The sequence below is a fragment of the Elaeis guineensis genome, chromosome 11, assembly GCF_000442705.2.
Source record: "Elaeis guineensis isolate ETL-2024a chromosome 11, EG11, whole genome shotgun sequence".
Classification (NCBI taxonomy): Eukaryota; Viridiplantae; Streptophyta; class Magnoliopsida; order Arecales; family Arecaceae; genus Elaeis; species Elaeis guineensis.
The window spans coordinates 104096886-104117802 of record NC_026003.2 but is presented as its reverse complement, the minus strand read 5'-3'; the positions used below and the strand labels follow the sequence as shown (position 1 = coordinate 104117802).

Genomic DNA, 20917 nt, shown 5'->3' with positions numbered 1-20917 from the left:
ATTTTTTTGAAACAACTTGAGTAAGACTCACCCATACTGTCTGAAATAGGATAAATGATACCAGCATCTAACCATTTAATTACCTCCTTCTTGACTACCTCTGCATATTCAAGTTGAGCCGTCTTTGTATTTCTCGGATGGGTTTAGCATTATCCTTTGGGTAAATATGGTGCATGCATATTGACGGACTAATACCTTTTAAATCAGCAACGGTCCAACCTATGGCCTCCCTATGTATTTTCAATACATTCAACAATTGATCTTCCTGCTCGGGGGTTAGATCAGAAGCAATGATTACTGGCAGGATTTTTTTAAATCTTAAAAATACATACTTAAGTGATTCAGGCAAAGATTTCAGTTCAAGTTGTGGTGGGGCCTGAATTGAAAGACGTAGTGGTTTAATTTCTAGCTTAGGTAAGGGTTCAATTTTCATTGACCAAGGTAGTGAATGTGCTGGGTGAGGTGAATCGAACAAGGCATTCATCTCCTGGTTTTGGGTTTCTTTAATGGGTTCATCTAGAAAATCTTCTTTCTTCAAATCTAAGGAGGAATCAGTTTCAACTATCTCATCTATCAGATCAATTACCGAACAGCTTTCCTCTTTTTGAGCATACTTTGAGATATTAAAAACATTAATTCTCACCTTTTGATCCCTAAAAGAAATATCCATAGCTCCTATTTTACAATTGATATTGGCATTGGCAGTGGCTAGGAATAGGCATCCTAAAATTATGGGATTTTGATTCAGCTCTTGGGATGGTTCCATATCAAGTATGAGGAAGTCTACTGAAAAATAACATGTGTTGACTTTGACTATAATATCTTCAATCAGACCCCGTGGCATTTTCACAGATCTATCGGCTGTTGCAAAATAACCAACGTGGGTTTCAGTTCTCCTATCCCAGATTTTTCATAGACTAAGGTTGGAAGTAGGTTGACACTAGCTTCTAAGTCTAACAGAGCTTGATCAAAGGTGATACCTCCTATAACACATGAAATTAAAGGAGCACTAGGATTTTTTATTTTCTGAGATAATGGATTCAATAGGATTGCACTAACATTCTCAGATAGCACAATTCTCTCTGTTTTTCGTGGCTCACGCTTTTGGGTGCAAAGTTCTTTAAGAAATTTAGCGTAAGCTGGGATATATTTAATTGCATCGAGAAAGGGTAGATTAATGTGAACTTACTTAAATAATTTCATTAATTTTTTGTTGCGTGCTCCTTATTTTTTACGAGAAGACCGGCTTCTAGGGCTGAAGGAAACGAAACTTTTGGTTTATATATCTCGGATAACTCATCCGCTCTCTTCTTTTCTTTATCTTTTTCACTCAGATCAGTAATAATTTTGGACTCAGATTCTTCTATTGGGTTAGTCTCAGTACTAACATCTTCTTCCAAATTCTCATTTTGGCTAGCATCCGTACTAGCCTCTCTCACCTGGTCTGGATATGGGTCCTTAAGAATCTTACTACTTTTAAGCTCAGAAATTACTTTGGCATTCTCAAATTGAGGATTCTTAAGTGGGACATTAGATTGATGACTTGGTCCAAGTGGTTAGGGGGGTGGATGGGTTGTTTCTGAGATTTGGTACTGGTTGGCTTGGTAATTGACCTGGTTTTCTCCTCATGGTAGACTCAGCTAACTATCTTATTGTGCTTCTAACCTAGCGATAGATTACTGTTGAGTCATAATCAATTGTTAAAGTTGATTAAATCTATCATCGGCTAGATTAGTCTATTGAAGAGGTGGGTATAGTGACTGATTATGATATGGTGGTTGGGTAGGCTGACGAGGCTGACCTCTATTGTAGGCATAATTCTGGTATGGAGGCCTACTCTGAAAGTTTTATAGAAAAAAATTTTGGGTCTGAACCTGAGTCTGTTGGGGTCTCCAAGAAAAATTAGGATGGTTCCTCCAGCCTGAATTATATGTGTTAGAGAATGGATCATTGACAGGCTTGGAGTAACTTTAGGCAGCTTGAACTTATTTTTAGATGAAAGATGAAAACTGTGCAGCCATAAGACATACATGATGGGCTAGGCTAGCACAGATAGAACAAATCTCCTGATAATTAGAAGGTTGTGTGTATTGTGCAGGAGATTGTTGACCTAGGGTTAGGAACTGATCTATTTTCTAGACAAGAAGGTCTACTTTATCTAATTTTTGGACTATTAGGTTCAAATCGACCTTAGGACTAAAGTCTGTTTGTTTGATCTCAAAAATTTTTGTCCGCTTTTGGTGAGGGATTGATCTTTTATAAAAAGATAATGAAGCATGATTGATCGAATTTTCACTCAAAGTTTTAAAAAAAGTATAGGCTTCATCCTCACTCTTATTCATGAATGCACCTCCACAAGATGCATCTACCATCTATCTGTATTGGTCACTTAAACCCTCATAAAAAGTTTGAACTATTTGCCACTTAGATAAACCATGGTGTGGGCATTTTTTAAGAAGTTCCTTAGGTCTCTCCCATGATTCATGAATTTGTTCCCCTGAAAGTTGAGCAAATTCAGTGATGGCTCACCTCATGGTGTTGGTTCGACCTATGGGATAAAATTTCTTAAGAAACTCATGCTGCATTTCAGCCCATGTTCGGATTGGTCTCCCTATTGTGCCAAGACAGTACTTGGTTTTATCCTTAAACGAGAAGGAGAATAGGGTTAGTCTAAGTGCATCATTAGTAAAATTTTGAATTTTTACCACGGAACAGATTTCTAAGAACTCATCTAGATACTTGTAAGGATCTTCATTGGTGTTCTCATAGAAAGATAGGAGCATCTGGATTGTGGTCGACTTGATCTCATAATGGCTTGCAGGGATATCAGGTAGGTGGATACAAGTCGATGGGTTTTAGGTAGAAAGAATTAAATATTCCTTCATCTGTCTAGATGGTTCTCTAGGGTCTCCAGCCATTTGATTTTCGGGTTTAGCGTGAATCAGCCATTCAATTTTAAGATTAGGTTCAATTAGGTTAGGATAAAGAGATCTTCTACCATGCATATACCAGTGCAAACCCTAATATATGATTCCATTTTTTTTTTAAGAAAAAGAAGAAGAAGAAAGAGAAGAGAAGAAAAAGAAAGAGAGAAGTTCTAAAGGTGAGATTCTTAAGAAAGCTCTAGACCTAGAGACGAAAAATAAGAAGAATTAGTTGTGGTTAAGTGTTAATTGCAATCAAGTTAGCAAGCAATTAAATCTAGACACCTATGGGTTTCTTAGACCTAACAATTTGATATATAGTGGCTTAGCCTAAATATAAATTGGGTTTGTTCTCACTTCCTTTAACTAGCCAGGTAAGAGGTGGGGTTGTGGGGGTCCCCCTGTTGCTTGCCTTAGACACCAATTGAATTGGTCAGATAAGCTAACGGAACCAATTAAATAACCACGAGTCCACTTAGACAGAGCCTTTGTAACCTCTAGCCTTAGATACTAGTTCCAGGGGTGAGTTCAAACTTACTTTGCACTTGACTTCACCACCATACTCAAACTAAACTCAATTGATCCTAGGGGACCATGTCTACTTAATTTTAGTTAAATTTGGATTAATGCGAGATGCTGGTTGGTTGTTTTTGGGCTAAGGAAGGGTGATGAGATCCCTACTTTATCTTGTTATGGGTGTTGCCCTTAAATTAATTTGAGATGAATATGCACAACTAATTTCAAACAAGGGGTTCTATACAACTAAATTAGATGCATGAAATTAATTCAACTTGAAAGCTTACCTTGTCTCCAGCGATCACTAAAAAAAAATCTAAGATGATGAATGCTTCTAACAATTAAGTTTCTACTCTTATCATGCAATTTTTATTAGGTTTATGTAGATGAATTTTAGATTAATTTAAAAAAATAATAATTAATACTAAAAAAAATAGTTAGGATTAAGGGTAGGATTGATCTCACCAAGCAAAATTTGACGCTTTCTACCTTTTTTTTTTGAATTTTTGAATTTTTTTTCTACACAAAGATTAAAAAAATAGAAAAGTTAGTAAGTTAAATTTATAAGAAAGTCAAAAAAATTAAACATTAAAATTGGTACCTTCCCCGACAACGGCGTCAAGAATTGATACGATCGTGATATTGTCGTTAGGACATCGTGATTATCAATCAAATTTTGATTTCAATAAAATTAAAAATACATAGAAAGTAGTGAGTTGGATCGAATCCACAGAGAATGTAGGATTTTGATTTGAAATCCTTGATTTTATAAAAAAAATAAAATTTTAGAGAAAGCAATTTAAGTCAAAAAATAAAAATTAAAAGTATGAAAAATAAATCAGATACTAAGATCTACTAACTAGATCCTAGCATCTATTTATAATAAAAATAAATAATAAGAATTTAAAAAATATAAAATAAATCGGGTACTAAGATCTACTAACTAGATCCTAGCATCTACTTACAAAAAATAAAAGACATGAATTTAAAGTATAAGAAAATAAATTTTGCATTAATTGAAATTGAAATTTAAGTATAAAAAAATTAAAAAAATAATAAAATAAAATAAAAATAAAACTATAACAAGGATCTAAAGTTGATCAGTCCAGCCTCATCGGGAAGATGGTTGATGACCTCTCCGTCTTCCGTCGTACTCTGTAGAGTGAACTGGCTTTTCTCCTTCTTCTTTTTAGATCCCTAAAGCTATTTTATTTATTTCTCTATTTTTTTTCTCACTTTCTACTAATTTTTTGTGCATACAAAGTTTATTCCCGGACCTCCTATTTATAGATAAATTTTTTATAATTTTTTGATAGAAAAAGGAGTCCTAAAATTTTTAGAAATCATATTAATCTCCTTAGAAATATTTCTGACCGTCGGATGGAGCTTGAACTGCCTAGATCTGCCCAGAAAATCCTCATTTTAATCCAAATCAAAGTCGGATCAAACCACAGCCGTCCGATCTGGGTTCAGATTGGTTCTAGGCCATCGGATCATGCAAAAGAGTCCTATTCAAAGTCGGCAACGAGTCTGGACTGTCGGATCTGATGATGGATGCATTTTCGACCGTTGGATCACGCAAAACTTCTCCTTACAAACTGACAGCGAACAGCAGCCATTCGATCTCTCTTAGTTTGAATCCTGACCGTTCATTTCGAAAAAATACCTTTCGCCCACTGTGAGCCATGCCTGTGGATGGCGTGAAATTTTTGATGGACCGCGCCCTGATTCCATGGACCGATCGACCGGTCCACCGTGCATCGGAGGTCTTTTTTAAGCTTTTTTTAAGGATATTTTGGCTCATTTTTTTGCTCTGATTTTTGCCTAAAAAATAAAAAAAAAATATGCATTAAATTTTTCAAAAAATTTTCATTATTTTGATGCTTAAATTACTCAATTAAATTAATATCTATTTTTTATAAATATACTCTAATTTTATATTTTTTTAAAATTATTTATTTTTATAAGAAAAATTAATTTGTTCATGAAATTAGGTTTTTAAGAAAATGTTAGCACCATAAATTACTAAAAATACCTTCAATAAATGTAAAAATATATCACTTATCATATACGTAGCTATGGAGTGTATCATATTCTGCTCGATGTATCTTAACGATATCGAAATAAGATTCAATCGTACAGATCGTAATGCAGATCATGAAGGGGACGACACTGAACCAACACTGTCTATATTTAAACAAATGATTCGATCCATTGATGGAAGGAGATATGAATTTATAAATATGAATGAGATATCCAAGACACACTTCTATATTCTAAATAATTATGAAAAAATTGAAGATTTTATTGAGTAAGTACCATCTTAGCATATTATTTAATGTTCTAAGCAATTTTTTTATATCAATGTAAAATTAAAAATCATGACTCATTGCAGTGAGCACAAGAGTATACTATACAAAGAGAATAATATGGATGCTGATGATCGATATAGAAAAAAATTTATAAAATAGTTTGGTGATCTTGTAAGTTATACTAATAATATGTTATTTTTAATAATTATAAAAATAATTATTAGACCAATATAATTTTTTATATTATGGTGTAGATGAAATATAAGTTTTTCAATAAAGAATAGGTTGCGACTGATGAGTTGTATGATTTAGCATGTAATTTCGATCGAAAAGTTAACCACTATGCATCCTGTATCATTGGAGGAATGAGATTTCACACAAGGGAGCTTGAGATGCAACGATGGATCCAAAATAGTGGGAGTGCTACGATAGGATATGAAGGAGAAGAAGAGATTGAATATTATGGTGTACTGATAGATATCATAGAACTGAGATTCTGTATTCTTGTTTCAGTGTGAATGGTGGGATATTAGCAATAAAAAGATCGATATTCATATCGATCCATACTTTATTAGTATAAATTTTGCACGAACATGGTACCAGAATGAACCGTATATATTAGTAACTCAAGCAAAACAAGTAATATATTTGAAAGATCTAAAGTATCGAGGTAATTGACATGTTGTACAAAAAATAATATCTAGAGGCGTATATGACATACCAACCTGATTAGAGATAGATGAAAATTCAGATTTACATAAAGAGAAAGCTTTTCAAGAAGAAAAACAAATATTAGTCGAGCTTCTTATTGATGAAGAACTTGTAACAGCTCTTTTGAATAGGACTGATCTGCCGCCCAACAAAGTTGAAGCTGATTTTGTATCTAATCTTGATGAGTCAGAGGATGATGATCAGTTCGTAAATGATGATGAGATAGAAGATGACACATATGTCGATTATTATGATTCAGAGGAGGATCTACACATCGAGAAAGATATGAATATTGATAAGTAGATCTATATTCTTTGTTCAATCTTCTCTTGCAATAACGGTATGCGATATAATTCTATTCATTAGAATGTAATTTATTTTTTGTTATTATTGTTCAATATTATATTCATTTATATGTCAAGAATTGTAGGTATGGCACTAGAAGACAGACGATGACGTTCGCGTTCGCAGTCTATCCCGGAGGCTGAGGCATCTTCATCGATTTCTACTGCCACACCAGCTCCATCGTCAGAGGGTCTTGCACTGGCAGATCCTAGTGAGATGGGTCTGAGTGAGACAGATTCGAGTGGTATTATTATATTTTTTATATAATAAAATTTAATTTTTTTATTTAGATAGCTATCATACTAATAATTTATTTATTGTTGTTTCATGCCAGTCTCCACCAGTAGTAAGGTGAGGGTGAGGTCCATCGAAGAATCTCGCTCTAGAGCATTGGAGACGTGAGCATCTGGGACAGCATCTCCATATCGAGATACCATCCGACTGTATTAGACCCATTAAGAAATGGTGTGAGCCGTGGCAGACTGAGCTGGGTATCATATGCTATAGCTATGCCCTCGTGATGCTTTTCGATTGGCGTCACGTTGTACCGGCTCAAAAAAGATTTTCTACACCCAGTTATAGATAAAATAAATTATACTGTGAATATTTAATTAGCATGATATTCTTCTAATATTTATTATCGATAGGGTGTATTTGATATTATTGATTTTGAGGAGGATCGCATGTGGCAAGCTGTGGATGCTCATTTATCTTTGTATTTTAAGGAGTATCACCACCGCATCCATCAGCATTGGTATCATGTGATGTAGGATCATGGGGTAGAGGCAGCGTGGTAGCGACCTTATAACAGCATCACTATGGATGATTGGGCTCTTATATGCTGACATTACGAGGATACGACATATCAGGTTACACATCCAAACTTTTTTTTTAGAGTTTAATAATTAAATCATTTATTCTTAAATTAAGTTTGTTACCTATTAATTTGACTGCTAACTGTATAGAGAAGATGTGCCTAGAATACTGTGAATCGGGCGAGACAGATCGTATTGCATTGTGAGGATTCGAGGTCGTTTGCTCGTCATATGGAGCAGATGGTAAGTAATTTTTAATTAGTATATTTTAACTCTCTAACTATTTAATAATTTTTTAATTAATTATTTTTAAATTACAGAGAAATGCTAAGAGTGGTGAGCTTTCTAGTAGGATCGATATCTACCAGTGGACCCACTAGCGACGGTCAGGGGAGTGGACGACGAGGAGCCAGGAGCTTTTTGTAAATTTTTTTAATTATCCTTTTCATTCACAGTTTGATTTTCAGTATGAAATTAAAATAACTATAATTTTAATTTTTAAAATCGTATGATAGACATCAGATCCCAGCTTATCCTTGAGAGCTCGACCGCATCCACAGATGATGAGATTTGTGATCAGATACTTGGTATGAGACCTTATTATGTTAGGAGTCTAGAGTATGGAATCACTGCTTCCTCATCCTCATGCTCATTCAGGACTGACATCTATACTGCCTACGATGCTCGACTGGCGAAGGTGCGAAGGCAGACTGAGCAACGAGCTGATGGTTGACTGCACGCATCGACGAGTACCAGCGGCTCCAGATCAAGATGATGGAGTGGATAGCGTAGATGGAGCAGATGATGAGGCAATAGCAGATCGGTCCGAGCTCATCCAAGCACTCCTCTTTCCCAGTCCGTTTTCCATCTACAGATGCCAATACTTGATGGTCTATTTGTATAGTATTTTATTTTTATTTTAGATCTCTTATAATTTTAATTTAATATAATAAAATAAAGATATTTATTTATAAATTTATTATATAAATTTTTTATTTTTATTTTATATTTTAACTTATAAAAAATATTATAAATATAAATTAAATATATATATTCATAAATTATTTTTAAAAAAATATGTGTAAATTATTAACGATAGAATTATTTTTGACAAAATATTGATCACTAAAAAATATATTAACGATAAAAAATTGATCGTAAATAAATTTTTTAATAAATTTAAAAATATCAAAATTTTATATTAAATTAATAGCAATGAAAATATTTTTATCGTAAATAATTAAAAATTTATTATCAATAAAAATTTACATCAAAAATTGCTATATTTGCGACGTAAACTTTATGTCGCTAATATTTTTTAAATTTAATTTTTATAAAAATTTATTAATTAAATTAATAGTGATAAAAATATTTTTATCGTAAATAAGTATTAGCGATAAAAATTTACATTGAAATTTATTGTATTTACGATGAAAAATTTATGTCGCTAATATTTTTTTTAAATTTAATTTTTATAAAAAATTTTAATTAAATTAATAGCAACGAAAATATTTTCGTCGCTACTAATTGGCGATGAAAATTTACGTCAGAAATTATCGTATTTGCGGTGAAAAGTTTACGTCGCTAATAATTTTTTTAAATTTAATTTTTAAAAAATTTTTAATTAAATTAATAGTGATAAATAAAATTCATCCTAAATAATTATTTTTTTATTAGCAACATAATATTTCGTCATCAATTATTTTTTTTATGACTAAAATTTTTCATCGTAAATAATTTTCAAAAAAATAATTTTTTTAACGATGAAAAATTTTCGTCGATAATATCGATTATTGACGATGAAAATTTTTTTTATCGTAAAAAATTATCAATGACACCATTATTTACGACTAAATATTAGCGATGATAATTTCATCACTAATAACTATTGGCGACGAAAATCCGTTATTAGCGATAAATTTTTTCGTCGCTAATATCATTTTTTGTTGTAGTGTGAGGAATTTCTTGTGCATCATCCATACTAAATACAATGCTTGGGTACTAGGTATCATGAAGTCGTGTTATCTCTAGATCATTTTGCTTCATTTAAGTAGTTTAACGGTATATAGCATAACGTAGTATGTTATAGGACATTGTACTATACCAAAGCATGTCCTAGTGCTGGAGGCTCCCACCGTTGCAGGGTATGTGGAGGGTCAAATGTGCATATCTAACTTTGTGTGTTGAGAAGTTATTTTCATGTTTTGAATTCATGGAACACACGTTACAGTGGAGTATCCTTAACATTGCACCAAATCTCGTCCTCACTATACTACATAGTTTGATAGAATACAGTTAATGCCCCTATTAAAGCATCTGTCCATGGTATTTAGTCTTCAAGAATGGCTTGGTGAAGATAAATGATAGAAGCAAAGAACTGAAGAAAGAAAATCATGATAAAAAGAAGTAAAGGAAGAGAGAAGAAGTTCACAGTCTTTGCATTAGGCCATTAGGCTATGTTATCTGAATTGAGACTTCTTTTTTTAGTCAAATGAATAATTAGCATACTGCTAAATAAGGAAGTTTGCTTGTTGGAAAATCAATTGGTTTCCTAGTCTTATTGTGTTGGGGTGAAGCTATTTCTTCTTCAATTACTTTGAACCAGCCAGAAAATCTCTCAAGTTCATATGACCAGACATAGGACATATCATGGACTACCATACCATCCTGAATCAGCTAGCTTAGGGCATATCATACAATACTGTATCAGAACTAGTATGAAAAATAATATCAAAATTTGTCCAGACCTCATTCCGATCCGTACCAAGGTATACTGAGACATACCAAGGTGAATCGGGGTGCACAGTAACCTATACCATAATAAAAAGTGAGAAAAATAGCTCGAGAGCTGTCTTGGTGCTAGATAGATATTATACCATATTGCACCTTAGCAGACCAGTAACATACCAGTATAGTACTTGAAATTGAGATTGCGGATCTTCGGACACATACAAGGGAAAGGTTGTGGAAAAAATTTCTATAAAGTAAAATTGTTAGATCAAGGTAAAGAGTATAGGAAAAATTAGTTAGATAACCCCTCATCTTAGAGCCAATTTCATTTAGTTCTCCTCGAGTTTAAAAGTTTCCAAGCGGACCTTCAAGTTAGTTAAGTGGTTTAATGTGGTCCTGCCATTCATCTATTTATCTGCGCTTATGGAATTCTATCATATGATGGTCATGTGAGATTTTTAAGACTAAAATACCCTTGTGAGGAGTGTTTTAGATAAAGAGGAGGGATGAGGGGGCATGCAGAGGAGGGATGAGGAGGTTTAGAGAGGAGGAGGAGATGTTTGAAGAGGAGGAGATGGTGGGAATAGAGTAGGGCTTAGGACTAGATTAGATAGAGAGGGGGGATGAGGATAGTAGCTTGATTTAGAGAGGAGGAGAAGGACGTGTTGCAAGAGAAGATGTGGTGGAAGTAGATGAGGCTTGGGATCGGGTTAGATGGAGAGGAGGGATGAGAATTGCATTGAGGTTTAGAAAGGAGGACATATTGGAAGAGGAGGTGATCGAGTGGATGGGGCTTGGGTGGGACCAGGTTAGGTTGATAGTGTGATAATCCGGCCCAATTGGGCCCAAAACCAGCCCACAAAGCCCACCAGAAAAAAAAAAAAAAAAACAGAGCAGGGAGGAAGACTCCCGATCGGAGTCTTCCTCTTCCCCGTCTCCGATCAAAAATCGGAGTCCTAGAGCCATTAAAAGACCCTAGGACGAGCCCTATAAGAAACCCCCCTCTCTCCTCTATGGGTAGACCCTTCAGTCGCCGCCAATGGCCGGAGATTTTCTCCGATTTTCCTGTTTGAAGCCGCGACTCCTCGACCCATGTTCGCCGCGATTTCTCACCGGTGGGGGTCACCGGAGGTTGTGGTAAGGTCTTCCTTCTCTCCCTCTCTTCTCTCCCTTCTTTTTCGTGCCTGTGAGCACGATGGCCGGCGACGGGTGTCGCCGGATTTAGTTGGAGAAGGAAACCCCCTGTTCACCGCCTCTTTCCTCTGATTTTTCCGACACCGACGGTCACGCCGACCGCCGGCCCTGGTCTCTTCAAACCCGGGAGAGTCGGCCGTTGCCACCGGCCACCACCGGCCATGAGATGGCCGTGATCGGCCGATCAAGGCACGGGGACCTCAAGGTCCCCTGTTTCGGCCCAATGAAAAGCCCGGGAAGAAGAAGAAGAAAAGAAAAAAGAAAAGAAAAAGGAAAAAGAAAAAGAAAAGAAAAAGGAAAAAGAAAAAAAAAAAAAAGAAAGAAAAGAAAATGCAAAATAGAAAAATAATAAAATAGAAAAAAAAATAATAAGAAGAAAAGAGAAAAATTCCCTCTCTTCCCTCTTTCTCCCTCTTTCTCTCTCTCTATTGTCTCTCTCTAAAAAGAAAAAGAAAAAGAAAAAGAAAAAAAAAAGAAGAAAAGAAAAATATAATAATAAAAAAAATACATGTGAGAGAAAGTTTTTCTCATCTCTCTCTTAAGTCTTTCTCTCTCTAAAATTAGATTTTCTCTCTCTACCTTCTCTCCATATTTTCTCTCTCTAAATTTTCTTCCTATTTTCTCTCTCTAGATCTTTCTCTCTCATTATGGATTTCGTCTCTCTAGGGTCATTCTCTCTCTGATTGCATCACAGACCCTAGGATAAACTTAAGATGAAAATATGATGATCTGAGACTGCTCCGAAATTCGTGCAGTAGATTAGATCTTGATCCGATCCTTCTTTGAAATTGATAACATCGATCATGGTTAATCCATATTAAGTCACTCTGATATGACCTCTGATGATCTCAATCATGATTGTCACTTTTAAAGGATACGAAGATTCTCTCTCCACTTTCTCTCTCATGACCAACTTTCTCTCTCTAAAAAAAAAGTCTATGAATCCTGTATCGAGTCATGCCTTCATCTTTTAGAAGCTTATATTGACTCTAACAAGATCTGAAGTTGCTTTGATATCCGTGCTATATGTCAACCTCATCTGATCGTATCAAAGATCTTTCAAATTTATTAAAGAACCCTATTGATTGATCTTGACTTTAATTCGATCTGTGCCTCACGATTTCTTGATCAAGTCACTTGAATCTGACCCTCAGATCAGAGATCCTGAATTGCCCTGGTATCTGGATGGTCCGACACATCCGGACAACAGTCCTCTTTCCTTATGATTTAATCTTGTTATATTTATGGAATAGAATTTGATAATGATTTGATATTTTAAATAGGATTAGCTGATTCTTCTAACGAAGTCCGAAGATCTAAGATGAACGAGGTAAGTAGATCTTATGCTCCTTATTTATTTTTAAATGATCATGTTTTTATGCAAAGAATTGTTATTGATAAAATCATAATTTTTCATAAAATAAGGATCAGCATATATGATATGAAAAAGCATGTTTTATTATGAGCATTGATTTCATGAATATGTCTTATGAAAATAGCATGATTATGAAGCATGAATTTCATTGTTTTTCCATCTATATATATGTATGCTTTAAGAAAAAGATATAAAGATTTCAAAGGCTCTCAGATGGCTATGAATGAATCTCTTCAGGAAGGTCGACATCCGGAGCTAGCATCCACATGAAATATGGCCCTGCCAGCGGGTATAAAGTTAGCACATGAATTAAGAACTCTGTCGATTAAGAAATATGGCCCTGTCACAGGTATAATAGTGACCTTAGCACGAATATCTGTGAGCAATATTTTGAAACATGACATGAATACATGATGAAAATGATTTACGATTCATGATTGTGAAATATACATGATTTATGCATGCATGATGAGTTTATAACTTGTTTTGTTATATGCTCTATGAAATGCTTTATTTTGTATTATCTGTTATTTTCTAAATATTGCATTATCATGAAAAACTTATGCTTGATCCGATAAGGAAGTGCAAGTTCTACTTACTGGGCTAGTGTAGCTCATATTCTTTTTGTTTTCTTTTTGTTTGAACAGAGAAATAAGGTTAGGATCAACAAAAAGGAATCCAAGCTTGAAGATCGGCATAGCAAGCTGAAAAATTTGACAACAAAAGTTTAATTTATTTTATAATCATGAATTTATAGTTATTTATGAATGTTGAGATTCGGGTTAGTACTTACTTTTAGATTTAGATGCTCTGAACCCATATTGGTTCGATTATTTGATGAATAATAGAATTGAATCTTTTTATTTGACGGATTTTAGATGATTATGATGAATTGGCTTCGTGTTATCGTGGGCTCCATCCCGCGGTAGCATGGTCGTGTTATGTCCCGGATTTGGGGCGTGATATTTTATGGTATCAGAGCTTAGGTTATAATCTTTGGAGATTATGATATAAATAATATAAATGATTAGGATATGATAGATTAATATCAGAGCTTAGGTTTAAGATCATTGAGATTATAAAGTGATATCAAAACTTTATGTATGATCAATAGGATGTGACCGAGTGGAGTATAATGGATAACATCACAGCTTAAGATTATGATCATTAAAACGCGATAGAATGATATAAAGTTTAGGTTATGATCACTAGAGAATATGACTTAAGTGGTATTTGAACTTAAGGTTATCATTATTCGAGATTGTGACTTTAGTGATATTTGAACTTGAGGCTAAGATCATGAGGAACATGATAGATATAAAAGAAAGGATTCAATAATTTGATTTCGAATCAATAGGTATTATGATGAAATTTATGCATAAGTGGCATATGATGTCTATAATAGAATTGATGAGTTATATCTTAGATTTCAATTAGCAAGGTTGATCTGAGTATGAGAAGTGTTGACCCTAGAATGAAGTGGGAGGTATTGATATATTATGTTAGGTATATTTGATGACATTGGAATGCTAAACCTATATGGATAAAGGACATGATAACTTTGCTGATTTTGATGTTAATTTCTTTGCAAAGAGATGTTGGTTTGGAAGTTGTCTAAATGATTGTAAGGTAAATCGAAGGTTAACTCAAATTAATTCTAGACATATTAGATTCTTGAGGAGTGGTGAAGCTTATGTAATAAGTTCAAGCATAGAAAGTGGATGAAGATTTAATTTTGATGAGCTATGCATAAGAGATAGTAATGACAAGGAAATCTTAAATCTTACCCTTAATTGTATATGAAATCTGAAAGTTGGATCTATCTCTGATTGATTTAATATACAAAGATATCTTTTATTTTTGATAGACTTAGATAATTTGGTAAGTTGAGATCAGAGTGCGCAGCAAAAGCATAGTGGTCTGAATTGATTAGAAATATTAATCCTTTAAAGCAAAAGATATTATGAAATACGTTAGTTGTAAATAAGAAAGGATTTTACTGATAATAAATGGATGCTAGAAAAAAAAAAAAAAAATTTCCTCCGAATTATTGATCAAAAAGAGCAAGTTCTAAGACGGCGTATCATTCTGTATGTAAAGATTCATTGGAGTAATCATGAAGAAAAGAGGCCACTTGGGAGCTTGAAGATGATATGAAGACAAGATATCCATACTTATTTGAAAATGAAGGTATGTTAAATTTCGAGGACGAATTTTTTTTTAAGGGGGGTAGAATGTGATAATCCGGCCCAATTGGGCCCAAAACCAGCCCACAAAGCCCACCAGAAAAAAAAAAAAAAAAGAGCAGGGAGGAAGACTCCCGATCGGAGTCTTCCTCTTCCCCGTCTCCGATCAAAAATCGGAGTCCTAGGGCCATTAAAAGACCCTAGGACGAGCCCTATAAGAAACCCCCTCTCTCCTCTATGGGTAGACCCTTCAGTCGCCGCCGATGGCCGGAGATTTTCTCCGATTTTCCAATTTGAAGCCGCGACTCCTCGACCCATGTTCGCCGCGATTTCTCGCCGGTGGGGGTCACCGGAGGTTGTGGTAAGGTCTTCCTTCTCTCCCTCTCTTCTCTCCCTTCTTTTCTGTGCCTGTGAGCACGATGGCCGGCGACGGGTGTCGCCGGATTTAGTTGGAGAAGGAAACCCCCTGTTCACCGCCTCTTTCCTCTGATTTTTCCGACGCCGACGGTCACGCCGACCGCCGGCCCTGGTCTCTTCGAACCCGGGAGAGTCGGCCGTTGCCGCCGGCCACCACCGGCCATGAGATGGTCGTGATCGGTCGATCAAGGCACGGGGACCTCAAGGTCCCCTGTTTCGGCCCAATGAAAAGCCCGGGAAGAAGAAGAAGAAAAGAAAAAAGAAAAGAAAAAGGAAAAAGAAAAAGAAAAGAAAAAGGAAAAAGAAAAAAAAAAAGAAAGAAAAGAAAATGCAAAATAAAAAAATAATAAAATAGAAAAAAAAATAATAAGAAGAAAAGAGAAAAATTCCCTCTCTTCCCTCTTTCTCCCTCTTTCTCTCTCTCTATTGTCTCTCTCTAAAAAGAAAAAGAAAAAGAAAAAGAAAAAAAAAAGAAGAAAAGAAAAATATAATAATAAAAAAAATACATGTGAGAGAAAGTTTTTCTCATCTCTCTCTTAAGTCTTTCTCTCTCTAAAATTAGATTTTCTCTCTCTACCTTCTCTCCATATTTTCTCTCTCTAAATTTTCTTCCTATTTTCTCTCTCTAGATCTTTCTCTCTCATTATGGATTTCGTCTCCCTAGGGTCATTCTCTCTCTGATTGCATCACAGACCCTAGGATAAACTTAAGATGAAAATATGATGATCTGAGACTGCTCCGAAATTCGTGCAGTAGATTAGATCCTGATCCGATCCTTCTTTGAAATTGATAACATCGATCATGGTTAATCCATATTAAGTCACTCTGATATGACCTCTGATGATCTCAATCATGATTGTCACTTTTAAAGGATACGAAGATTCTCTCTCCACTTTCTCTCTCTATTTTCTCTCTCATGACCAACTTTCTCTCTCTAAAAAAAAAGTCTATGAATCCTGTATCAAGTCATGCCTTCATCTTTTAGAAGCTTATATTGACTCTAACAAGATCTGAAGTTGCTTTGATATCCGTGCTATATGTCAACCTCATCTGATCGTATCAAAGATCTTTCAAATTTATTAAAGAACCCTATTGATTGATCTTGACTTTAATTCGATCTGTGCCTCACAATTTTTTGATCAAGTCACTTGAATCTGACCCTCAGATCAGAGATCCTGAATTGCCCTGGTATCTGGATGGTCCGACACATCCGGACAACAGTCCTCTTTCCTTATGATTTAATCTTGTTATATTTATGGAATAGAATTTGATAATGATTTGATATTTTAAATAGAATTAGCTGATTCTTCTAACGAAGTCCGAAGATCTAAGATGAACGAGGTAAGTAGATCTTATGCTCCTTATTTATTTTTAAATGATCATGTTTTTATGCAAAGAATTGTTATTGATAAAATCATAATTTTTCATAAAATAAGGATCAGCATATATGATATGAAAAAGCATGTTTTATTATGAGCATTGATTTCATGAATATGTCTTATGAAAATAGCATGATTATGAAGCATGAATTTCATTGTTTTTCCATCTATATATATGTATGCTTTAAGAAAAAGATATAAAGATTTCAAAGGCTCTCAGATGGCTATGAATGAATCCCTTCAGGAAGGTCGACATCCGGAGCTAGCATCCACATGAAATATGGCCCTGCCAGCGGGTATAAAGTTGGCACATGAATTAAGAACTCTGTCGATTAAGAAATATGGCCCTGTCACGGGTATAATAGTGACCTTAGCACGAATATCTGTGAGCAATATTTTGAAACATGACATGAATACATGATGAAAATGATTTACGATTCATGATTGTGAAATATACATGATTTATGCATGCATGATGAGTTTAAAACTTGTTTTGTTATATGCTCTATGAAATGCTTTATTTTGTATTATCTGTTATTTTCTAAATATTGCATTATCATGAAAAACTTATGCTTGATCCGATAAGGAAGTGCAAGTTCTACTTACTGGGCTAGTGTAGCTCATATTCTTTTTGTTTTCTTTTTGTTTGAACAGAGAAATAAGGTTAGGATCAGCAAAAAGGAATCCAAGCTTGAAGATCGGCATAGCAAGCTGAAAAATTTGACAACAGAAGTTTAATTTATTTTATAATCATGAATTTGTAGTTATTTATGAATGTTGAGATTCGGGTTAGTACTTGCTTTTGGATTTAGATGCTCTGAACCCATATTGGTTCGATTATTTGATGAATAATAGAATTGAATCTTTTTATTTGACGGATTTTAGATGATTATGATGAATTGGCTTCGTGTTATCGTGGGCTCCATCCCTCGATAGCATGGCCGTGTTATGTCTCGGATTTGGGGCGTGACATTTTAATACCATTCTGTCACGCCCCGAACCCAACACCCGGGTCGGATACGTGATGGCCGCACACTCCTTAGAGCAAGCCCTAAAGAATATGCAAGGCCAAATTAAATCATTACAATCTTATCAACCATAATATTTAATTTCAACAGTAATTCATAAAATCTTGCATAATTACAATTTAAATTTCTTCAATTTTCTGATCAGATACTATGACACTCTATTTATCCTTCTGCTCACCCGTAAATCCAAGCCATAGCCAATCTAAGTCATCCTGTAACTCTGAGAAGAAAAAGAAAGATGAAGGGGTGTGAGCTTTACAGCCCAGTAAGAATTCCCATATCACACTGATATAGTAATATAGTCTGAAAATAAAGAATAGCAATAAAATATAAAATCTCATGTTCAATGTCCAGAATAATGCAAACATTCATAAATTTTGTCTTGTCAAAATAGATGCATCATCATATGTTAACAGGTGAAACACTTTTGTTCAACAATTGTTTCATGTCTTATCTTTCATTTCTTCTTTCATAATCACATGATTTTTAACAGTTTCCTTCTGGCTCTGGACTATCCAAGTCTATACCTCAGTCATCATCCGGATCGAATCCATTTAAAAAGTCTTTCAAGACTGTCCCAGGATGAGCTCCTGGTCGGCTGTCCCACGTACCAAAGCCCGTGAGAGGCTGTCCCAGGCATAAGCTCCTGGTGGGCTGTCCCAGGCATGAGCTCCTGGCCGGCTGATCCACCTGTAAGCCAGTGGGGGCTGTCCCAGGCATAAGCTCCTGGCGGGCTGTCCCAGGCATGAGCTCCTGACCGGCTGTTCCACATGACAAGGCTAGTCCATACCATATATCTCTTTCTTTTCATCTAATCATTATGTGTTGTATTCATCAATCAATTCTGTCTTGCATTATGATCAATTCAGATATGTCATATCCATATAATCATGCCATCAATCTCTGATACATATATATTAACATAACATACTCATGCTCAAAATCAAATAACAGTATCTCAGATATAATAATTTCATCAATCTCAAATCCGACGATGCAAAATCAATGAGATAAACCAACGGTAAAATAACATATATAATGATGATCATGTACAGGAATTCTTACCTTTACCGGTGACTGATCCAAACACAGAAATCAATGTTCTTCTTTGATTTATGAATTCTTTAACAAAATATTCCACTCGATATCATTTGCAGACAATCATCTCTTCATAACCCTGATCAATATAAAAAATTCACATATATGGAGAAAATTACCGATAATCGATCTGATAACACAAATCTAGGATCTCTCTTAGGATTAACCGAAATTAGGATTTACCTAAGTATCTGGATCCTCCACTGATCCATAAGACTTCTAGAGAGAGAAAATCCATGAAGAGAGAGAAAATTCTAGAGAGAGAAAGTAGAGAGAGAAAGTGGAGAGAGAACCTTCGTATCCTTCCGATGAGGCAATCATGGTCGAGACCATCAGAGGTCCTATCAGGGTGACTTAATATGAATCAAGTGTTACAAATTTCGAATAGGATCGGACTGGGATCAGATCTACTGCACGAATTTCGGAGCAGTCTCAGATCATCATATTTTCATCTTAAGTTTATCCTAGGGTCTGTGATGCAATCAGAGAGAGAATGACCCTAGGGAGACGAAATCCATAACGAGAGAGAGATCTAGAGAGAGAAAATAGGAAGAAAATTTAGAGAGAGAAAATGTGGAGAGAAGGTAGAGAGAGAAAATCTAATTCTAGAGAGAGAAAGACTTAAGAGAGAGATGAGAAAAACTTTCTCTCACATGTATTTTTCTTATTATTTTTTTTTCTATTTTATTATTTTTCTATTTTACATTTTCTTTTCTTTCTTTTTTTTTTTTCTTTTTCCTTTTTCTTTTCTTTTTCTTTTTCCTTTTTCTTTTCTTTTTTCTTTTCTTCTTCTTCTTCCCGGGCTTTTCATTGGGCCGAAACAGGGGACCTTGAGGTCCCCGTGCCTTGATCGGCCGATCACGGCCATCTCATGGCCGGTGGTGGCCGGCGGCAACGGCCGACTCTCCCGGGTTCGAAGAGACCAGGGCCGGCGGTCGGCGTGACCGTCGGCGTCGGAAAAATCAGAGGAAAGAGGCGGTGAACAGGGGGTTTCCTTCTCCAACTAAATCCGGCGACACCCGTCGCCGGCCATCGTGCTCACAGGCACGGAAAAGAAGGGAGAGAAGAGAGGGAGAGAAGGAAGACCTTACCACAACCTCCGGTGACCCCCACCGGCGAGAAATCGCGGCGAACACGGGTCGAGGAGTCGCGGCTTCAAACGGGAAAATCGGAGAAAATCTCCGGCCATCGGCGGCGACTGAAGGGTCTACCCATAGAGGAGAGAGGGGGGTTTCTTATAGGGCTCGTCCTAGGGTCTTTTAATGGCCCTAGGACTCCGATTTTTGATCGGAGACGGGGAAGAGGAAGACTCCGATCGGGAGTCTTCCTCCCTGCTCTGTTTTTTTTTTTTTTTTTCTGGTGGGCTTTGTGGGCTGGTTTTGGGCCCAATTGGGCCGGATTATCACAGATAGGAGGGATTAGGATGGTGGTGGGGTTTAGAGAGGAGTTATTGAAAGAGAAGGAGGTGGGAATGAGGATGGATGAGAAGAGGAGAAGAGAGGATGTTTTTTTATAAGCAAGCTGATCCAGTGAGGGCAAAATTATCCTTTATGATGGTGTCTTAATGGTGTTGGATGCCAGATGGGGCTTGGGACCGCTCTAAAACTTTTTAAACTTGGACAGTTCTATGTAAAACTGGTCCTAAGTAAAGGGGGGTGCTTAAGTAATTTTCCCAAGAGTAATTCACATTTAAGGGTCAATTGGAATTTATTTTTTAGACAACTATTGATGGGTTTGCAGAGCTGGTTCATTATCTTCTTTATCTTTTTATCACATGGAAAGCTTGCTGAGTTTTTCTTGAACTGTATCTTTTGGTGAAACAATAGCAGATGGTAATGGAAGATGTAATAGGTGATGGAGTAGGATTATTGAGATTGATTGGCTGAG

At 35.6% G+C, this 20917-nt stretch overlaps 1 non-coding gene across 1 annotated transcript; it reads left to right on the top strand.

Moving 5' to 3' along the window:
- The first annotated feature begins 2430 nt into the window (after positions 1 to 2430).
- Positions 2431 to 2539, top strand: LOC114913493 (small nucleolar RNA R71). The gene has a single exon (XR_003799468.1). It is a non-coding gene; the product is annotated as a small nucleolar RNA R71 (small nucleolar RNA).
- The last annotated feature ends 18378 nt before the right edge of the window (positions 2540 to 20917 follow it).